General features: G+C 40.8%; 1 protein-coding gene across 6 annotated transcripts in view; it reads left to right on the plus strand.

Moving 5' to 3' along the window:
- The window catches only part of CHD9 (chromodomain helicase DNA binding protein 9), a 214,656-nt gene that overhangs the window by 70,302 nt on the left and 135,372 nt on the right, over window positions 1–8,982 (plus strand). The window lies entirely within an intron of this gene.

The raw sequence follows: 8,982 nt of genomic DNA on the forward strand, positions 1-8,982 counted from the left end.
GGGTGGGGGAAGGGGAAGGGAGGGGGTTTGTGGCACTGAGAGAGAAAGAAGATAGATGCACACAAAACCCATACAATGGTTCGCAATGGTGGAGGAAGTAAGTCGAAGAAAGTGTCTTGGTCCATGTAATCTCATCGCAGGGGTCCTCTTCGGGTGGAGCGGGGTTGTCCATTGCTGAAGAATCCTCTTGAAGTGAAGTCCATCTGGTGCAAAGGGGGTTCAGGCGGCCCTCTCTGTGGACCGCCTGAACTTGATCCGAGCCTTCATGCTGTGTGTCAGTCTATTAACTTCCAAGTATATCCAAGCCCTAAAAGTCTTAAACCCATTTCTTTTTTATTTGTCATGTCTTTTTAATTTGAGGGTCTTTTGTTAAATTTATACTAAGTTCTAATTCTATTTTTATATCAATACCTGTTTGATATGGATCTATGATCACATTTAAGAAAAACCTGGAAGTCTAATGAACGCTAGGAAATGAGTTGTATAGAAGTATTTGAGGAAACTCTGGTATTGGCAAGATGGTGAGACCACTTGCAGTCAAGCTGTATTTTAAATTCACTATGTATTCTGCAGCCATAAGTTTGCTGTGTCATTTGATAAAATTTGGCAAAATTAGCAGGGTTGAGGTGGGTTGGTACTTTGAGGAATGTCCAAAGGATGTTTAAGATGCCTTGGAAAGTGTTGCTAGAAATTCTGTAGGTGGCATTCCTCCCTGTAATTTTGGCCTGGTCCAGTACCCGAAGGGGCAGTATATACATCTGGAGATATTAAGCTTTCAAATAAAATAGAAGGCTTGGATATTTTTAATATTTTCACTTTGCATTTTTCTCAAAAAAATAGTAACACTAACTCTGGTGCCTTTTATTCATGTGTTTAATTTGGTATCAAGTACAGAAGAAGGGCAGATGTAAAAATGGCCTTTTAGATTATCAAGGCCATCCCTCTACAAGCATAACATTGCTCTTTGTTGTACATCTTTTAGAATTTTGTGCAGTCTTGTGTATTAAATGTTCCAAATACTGAAAAAGAAATTGCTTCTAAGCTAGGCACCTGCTCCCAGAATGATGGGTGTCACTCGTGAAACTCTGCTGATCTACAAACTGTGTGTCTTAATTTAGTTTCTTTAATCCTTTTTTATTGTTTGGCGTATCATACTGATTTGCTGATCGCCGTTAGATCTCTAGTCTCTTATTTTTGTTGAGTTTCAGATTTCTCCCATATACTTATTAGCTGTATTTTGGATCATTTCTTTATGTTGTATTATCTTACAGGTATCCTAAGTGAAACATGTTCTGTTGTGCATTACCCTTATTTCTAATCTCTGTGGAAACTTCAGCATTTATTTTTGTTTCTGCCATTAACAACTTGTTTCAGTTTTTAAAATGATCTGTGAATATCATTTAATATGCAGACTTCTGCCCATTCCAGTTCATTAATAAGACTGTACCTAAAGTCTCTGTGATAAGCCTCATAAGACTTCTTTCCTTATTAATGTGAAAATCTGTTTAAGTAGAAAAAATGTTTGTACTTTTGTTTATAATTATACAGTCATTTTCTGTTCACATGGTGCTATTCCTGTCCATGTCCATTTGGATTAATTTTCAAGTAAGATTTCATGAGGTGGTGTCAAATAAGATATTAAAATCTAAACGGATGAATGCTCAAAATACATTTTTCATCAGGTTGTTTTGGGCCTCATCTAAATTTACTGGAAGTCATTAAAACAGGAATATTTCTACTCTTCAGTGGATTTTGGTTTGGGTCCTCTAAAGAATGGAAGGGGTGGGGGGAGCAGATTTTTCTGCCTGGGCTTAGATTCATTTCCTGCCAGTTTCATTATTTTGTAGAGGTAGTTATAAGTGGTATCTGTTAAACAGTTGCAATGTTCTTGGAAGACGGCTGAATTTCTGGTGTATGAAGTATTCACTGTCTGTAGTCTGCTAGTAAGCACTTTTCTTTTGGATAATGAAGGAAATTATAAAAAATAAAGCTGTTTGTTGAAGCAGGAGATGGCTAAATGTAAAAAGGTGAAATATTCAGAATTGAACTGAAATTATATCAATAATTCTTCTTATTGTACTTAAATATATATTATACAATAGTTGTGGATTTTTATTTTCAATGCTTTGTATTTTGAAATGCTGAATATGTAAATCACCACAGTTATAAATTAATTGTTCGGTATGAATCCCATTTGGGTGGTTTTTTTGATGCTGATCAGAGAAATAAAAATACTCTTACTTAACTGTGTAAGCCAAAAAATGAATATTTCAAATGGTTACATTATTTAAACAAACACAAAACTTTTTATCAGAAAGTTATGCCTTCTGCTTATGCAGGAGAGCTACCAAGCTGACCTGTTCTGTCAGTAAATTGTCAGCAAAACAGATAAAGGGATCCCATATTTATGGCATAATAATTTTCCACATGTTGCAAAAACAGACAGGTCCACCTAACTTTTTAAATTATTAAATTAGATGAGTTGTCTTCAGGGAGACTGTTTACATGTTTAGTGTTTAGTATGTGATTGTTTGTAAGCTTAGGAGCATAAATAATTGGGTTTGAGCTGTCATTTTATTCAGAAATCATTATAAACATTTTTGCTGAAGGCATGCATAAAAACACACACTAAGTAGGAAACCAAGGCTACAGTGAAAACTGTTTTGCAAACTTAACTTTAGTGATTGCTGTTGTTACCTAGTTTACATGATTGTGCATACATTTTATGTAGCATAAATTTGCCAAAATAAGTGATCTTTGGGTGCCCAAAATGAGACAGTTTACAGAAGCTAAAGTGTACAGATATTAGAACTTTTCTAACAATCCAGTCATTTAAAATATCTGAAGCTTGGCACCTGAATTAGTTAATCGTTTTGAAATATCTTCATGTAGGGTGAGCTGGTTCTGACTGCAGTATTTAGTTTGCTTAGCTCATTCCATTATGTAAAGTAAAATCTTGTTTTTCAATAGGGTTTTGATATTTGGCATAGTAACAGTCCTTTAGGTTATAGAGGTGCCTCTATCTCATGAAATTTCATGCAGCTTTTGCTGAAATATAAACTGTTAAAATTACCATTTCCTTTTTCTCAGTTTTCTCTTAGGAAAATTTGGCAGCATTCCTGAATAACTCAATGTATACATTCTAAGCCAGGGCTGATGCCATTGCTACAGCAGAAGCCCATCTAGGGACACCTGGAAGATGTTGGAGAAGCTGTAGCAGAATGGCTGATGCACAGGAAAGAGAATTGCTATCAGGCTGCCCTTCCCTGCATCTGGCACGTGGCTTCAGTGACCCATGCTCAGTCAGCACATACTATGTGGGGCAAGAATTCCCATCTTAAGTAGGAAGGAAGCCTGATCAGGTTCTCTCAGGATAGTAGTCTTCCAAACCAGTTGGCAGGTCCCACCCAGCCTCAACACATGGGTCCCAGTTGGCTCCTCTGTGATAATAGTTCTGTCCTGCCACCAGCTGATACCCCTTGGTACAAATGGTGGATGGTATGGTTTAGTGACTAAATTCTGCTGATAGTCAGACTAAGGACCTGTTAGAATTGCACATTGTAGAACATGTCTAATATGTGAAGTCCTGCCAGACCCATTTGGCAAAAGTGGAAGTACTGCCACTCTCATGGCAAAAACCATATTTAACATGGAACTGTAGTGGGCTACCTAAAATATTTTTTTTTAAATAAAGATTTGATAAGGGGCTAAAAGGGCAGTTTTTAATACAGTTTAAAACAGAAGTAATTAAATTTGGTTTTGAATATAAAGCCTCATGTTAATGTTAATGTCTGTTATTTCTAATTTTATTTAATCTTAAAAAATCAACTCCTGGAATTAGTACGCATTTACTGGAAAAGATTACTTGGGTGGTAACATAGAGACAGCTGAGGTTCAGGAGAGTTAGTGAATCTTTTGTATCTTACAAATAAAATAAATGAATACTTCTTTAAAGCAAACTGAAATCCATAGTTCTTACTATATAAGATCTCCAGATTGTGATTGTGCTCTCTTCAATTTTTGAACAGTCCTAAACATGTTGGTATTATTTAAAATATATATAGAAAGGTTGGGATATTCAAAGCAGCTGAATGGACATCTAAGTCTCTTAATGCCCTTTGAAAATTCTAGCTCAATAATCTTGCCATTAAACTTAAATGGACTAGTTGTGACAGTAAATACTGTGCTTGACTAATATGTTTGAAGGACTGCAGGCATTGTATGGAAGAAGATACTTAAAATATAGTGAACATTTATGGCTTTATCCTGGGAATAAATATATTTTTGCATGCCTCATGCCCTAGAATATAATGCACACCTTGTATTTGAAAGGCAGAAAGAAGACACATATTTCCTTGTAGTAAGTAAGAGTAGCAGTAGCTAAGGAGTTGAGCCTGATAACTGTTCTGCTCCCTGTAGATCTTTGTAGCATTTACTTTTGGTATCACCCATAAACAACAAAACCTGCCCATATCATATTTTCTTGAATATAATATGCACTCCAATTTCCAGCAGCTGGTTTTTGGAGAAAAGGGGGTGCATTGTGAGAGGAAAATGTGGTATTTTTAGTTCTAGATATCTAAAATTGGAAGAGTAAATAGACATTAAATTTCTGTTGTTGCAATTTCAGGCTTTTTTGAGAAACTTTAGGAGACAAAAAACATGTTTCCTTTTAACATGAGCCCCCTTTCTTCCTCCTTAAATCCAAGCTAACTAAATACAATGAGGAAATTAAGAGACAAAAATAAATCATCTCTCCAAAGTAAAAATGAAATTTCCGTAATTCTGCGGTGCACTGGAGAATACTTTATAAACAACTTATTTTAAAAATGACTGATGACAGAAATATTGGTAAAGCTAACAGCAGTGCCTGGAATGTAATGAGGCAAATACATTTTAAGAAGTTGTTCAGAATATTTATGCTTACCATTTATGTATTTTTGTTTTATTTGAAAGCAAAATTCTTCCCAGTATGACTTGATGCAGCTATTTTTTGTTTGTTTCTAAATTATTTCTATATCAGATATGTTCCATTTATAAGAAGGAAAGTTTTTTTTTCAATTATTACCAGTAGATGTGCAAATTCATTCTGGGATCTGAGTGATCTGGGATCAAACTGGGTTCACTTCTCCTCAGGCAGAATTGCTGGTAAAAGGTTTTATGAGCTGAATTGTGCCCTCAGTGAGATTTACGCAATGTCATGATGGTTAATAGGTTTGTCCAAGTGTAACTGATTGGAATTCAGTAAATGACTTTGCACAAAGGAAATGAGCTACAGGTTACGCTTTCACTGCCAGCTGTGCTCCCTTACCAAGGCTAACAGAAGTAAAAAACAGCCTTGATTTATTTTTGTGGTTAAAGCAAGCAGGCTCTGAATATAAAAATGTTGTCACTTTTTCACAGAATAACAAAATTTAGATTTTCACTTTAGGTTAGTATAGAGTTAAAAGGCATGGTATATTTGCACATTACAGAGTTAACAAGGTAGAACTGGAAATCCTTCTGGTCATTTAGAGTATCCGAGGGTGCTGTCTTGTAACCCTCCTCTCTCTTCCCCACCTGTATTGGCAGCAAAAACAATTTGTCCAAAATAATTAAAATTGGTGTTTTATCTAGATAACAGAATGATTCACTGGGAGTCATTTTGTGAATTCTGAGAATGATCTAAGTGATTTTTTTTTCAGTGCTTCATAGGTGATTTATGGAACCTATTTTAATTTATTAGTAATGCATTGGAATGGATATGTTCCTGTATAATTTCACAACTGCAAAGACATTTCCTTATTCTAGATTTTTGACCAGGTCTTTCAGAGGATTGAATTTGATTCCCCTTTGGTTTTGCTCAGCACTTCTGTCTACTTCCTTGACTAATTCAAAGAATAATTCCAGAACTAACACACGCATTTATTCCAGAATGAGTGTTTTAAATAATTTTTTTATAGTAAACACTAGATTTGTCACAGGAGTTTGGGGTTCTAAAAGTTTTCTATTAAAAATGACTCAACTTTTGATTCTCAGTTACAGGTTACCAACTTGAACAAAGTCAGTATCTGAATAAAATGTGTATCTAATGACAAGCAGTCACTCAGCAGTGGTGCTGTGGTGATATAAGAGATTTTCATTACAATCTCTAAGAGATTTTAAGATTTCCTGCATCAAAAAATACTTACTTTTACAGAGTTCAGATTCAGTATAGTAACACTTTTGATGTAATGCAATTGTTTGTATGCAATGCTCGTGTCAAAAAATGAGATCACAGTTGCTCATGATCTCTCCTGGTTGCTGACCTTTCATTTTTATGGTTGTGGTTACTCAGTTATGTCTCTTCAGTGGTGTTTTCCCTCTACTAGTTTCTCAAGCCAAAGGCAGCGGGAGGAGGAAGAGACAATACTTTTTTCTCTTCTTTTAAATGCAAAATGTTAGACTTCCAAGGAAGTCCAAAAATAGTCTTAAGTCTGAACAATGTATGAGCTGAAAGATGTGGATGCAAAAGACTACATATAGAAAAAGACTAATTCTATATCTGCATTTTTCTGTGGCTGTTGTGTGACCTTATGTATTATTAGCCCAATAACCCCCCCCCAATTTTTTTTGAATAGATGTCTTGACTGGTACTCCATTTTTAAACAGTATTTTAAAAACTTGTAAATTTCAGTACTTAACCATTAACTCATTAACAACAGTAATACTTTATTTTTTCCAAATCCAAGATGAGGTCCGCCACACCCCCCATCCCTTCCCCTGCAGATAACATGGTGGGAGTAACCTTGTCGTAGATCAGGGGCAGGCAATTATTTTGGGTGGAGGGCCACTTAGCCAGCTTTGGCAAGCTGCAGAGGGCTGCATGGGTAGCCCCGCACCTTGACAGGTGCCTCATTCACTGGTCACCATCTTAGGACCCATGTCCCAGGGCCAGCACTGGTGGGTCCCAGAGCAGGGCGCAGGCTGGCAGGGGTCTGTGGAGCCAGTTTGGGCTGCACCAGCAGGGAGAGGGGGGACCTGGACTGGTTCCATAGAGCCCCTGCTGGCTGGGACCCTGTACTCCTGCCACCCTGCTCAGGGCCCTGTTGGCGCTGGCCCTGGGACACTGGTGTGGGCCCTATGCTCCTGCGCTCGCTCACTCCCAGTACCCCCCAGCCCCGCAGTACAGGAGGGCAGACAGCATGCAGCCCTGACCCCCTGCTCCCTGGCAGGGGAAAAAGCTGGTGCAGAGCGCAGGGAAAAGTGGCCCCTCACCTGCCCTGTGGCCCTCGCTCCCTGCTGCAGCCACTTGCAGCCTGTGTGGGGCTGTCCAGAGCAGGCACAGGCAGCTGTATGTGGGCTGCGAGCGGCTGCAGCGCCCCGCTGGCCACGGGGCAGGCGAGAAGCTGCTTTTCCCCTGCACTCAGCACCAGCTTGTGACCCGCCTCTGGTGCCAGCTTGGGCCACGCTAGCTCTGGGCTTACCCATCGGGGCTGTGCGGGGTGGGCAGGAGCAGCAAACACTGCCTGGTGCAGCAAGCGGGGGGACTGCAGCTGCTGCTGTCGCGGCACAGCCCTGACATGTGAACCTAGAGCTGGTGTGGGGCTGGGTTACAAGCTGCTGCTGAGTGCAGGGGAAAAGCGGCCCCTCGCCCACCCCATGGCCACTACCCTGTGCTGCAGCTGCTCGCAGCCCACATGGGGCTGCCTGTGCCTGCTCAGGACAGCCCCGTGTGGGCTGCGAGCAGCTGTAGCAGGGAGCACAGGGCAGGGGAGAAGCTGTTTTTCCCCATGCTCCACACTAGATCATCTCCTGCCCTCCCCCTCCCCCCACTTACCTGAGTATTCCATGCTGGGGTAGCCACGTGGTCCCAGGCCAGAAGCCCCTGCTGGGGGGGCTGGGCCTGGCGGGGCCTGCTGTTGCAGGAGCCTGCTGAGGATTCCCCTGGGTCCTACTGCCCCTGGTTCCTGTCATTTTTTTTTTTACAGGAACCAAGGACATAAATTTAAATTCTCAAAATTTTTTTAGGGGCTCTGTGGGCTGGATAGAATGGTCTTGTGGGCCATATTTTGCCCACCCATGTCATAGATCCAAGTACCTGAGGCAGGCAGCAGCTTATCTCTAGCTTTGGCCTTGGGCTGCTCTGCTCCCAACTGGACCCAGACCTGTCACCACTGCTTCTGCCTGGCTGGGCAGAATGGAGCCAGGGCTGCTACTGATTGCTATGGAACAAGAGCAAAGCCACAGAAAGTAAGTGGCAGTATGGGAGTGCAGAAGGTGGGGGAAGCAAGGTGTGGAGGGCAGGCATGGATAGGGACAGTAGTTGGGTGACAGCTAGAAGTGGGGTGGGAGGTAGCCACAGATATGGGGGGGGGCAAGCAGCAAGGGGCACAGGCATGGGATAACAGGTGGCAGGGGTCAGGCATAGGTATAGAGGCATGGGGCAGGGAGCACAGGGAGGCAGATGACAGGACATACATAGGCATGGGGTAGCAGAGGGACAACATGGTTAGGGGCAGGGGGCAGGCACTGGAAGGGGTGAATGGCAGGGGGAGGCAGGCTCAGGCATGGGGGACAGAAGGACAAGGTGTTGGTCTGGCCTTCAACTGTTACTTTCCACTGCCATAGCTGTAGGAGTGAGGCCAATTTTCAGGTGACCTTCCACCAATTAGATTCTTCACATGGAAAATTATAATGAGTGTATAATTTTCCAAGTATAGAATTTAATTCTGGGGGGGTCTTGTCTTCAATTTGAAGTCATCTTGTGTTTAGATAAATATGGTATGTGGAGATAATGGGTGCAGTGGCAAGTGCCAGGTTGTTGGGCTTATTTATTTAAATAATATTATAGTTTTACTTTGATCATTCTATGAAAATATGCAGTTCAGTCAAGAAACAACCACCCCCACACCCTCCCCTACACCCCACATACACAAATACTCACACACACACCCACAGCCCCCCATAAACTCTATATACCCCATTCATACCACACTACAATATACAAAAGTAAAACTATAT

This window comes from Gavialis gangeticus, unplaced genomic scaffold, assembly GCF_001723915.1.
Source record: "Gavialis gangeticus isolate Ggan-Ray unplaced genomic scaffold, GavGan_comp1, whole genome shotgun sequence".
In the NCBI taxonomy this organism is placed as follows: domain Eukaryota; kingdom Metazoa; phylum Chordata; order Crocodylia; family Gavialidae; genus Gavialis; species Gavialis gangeticus.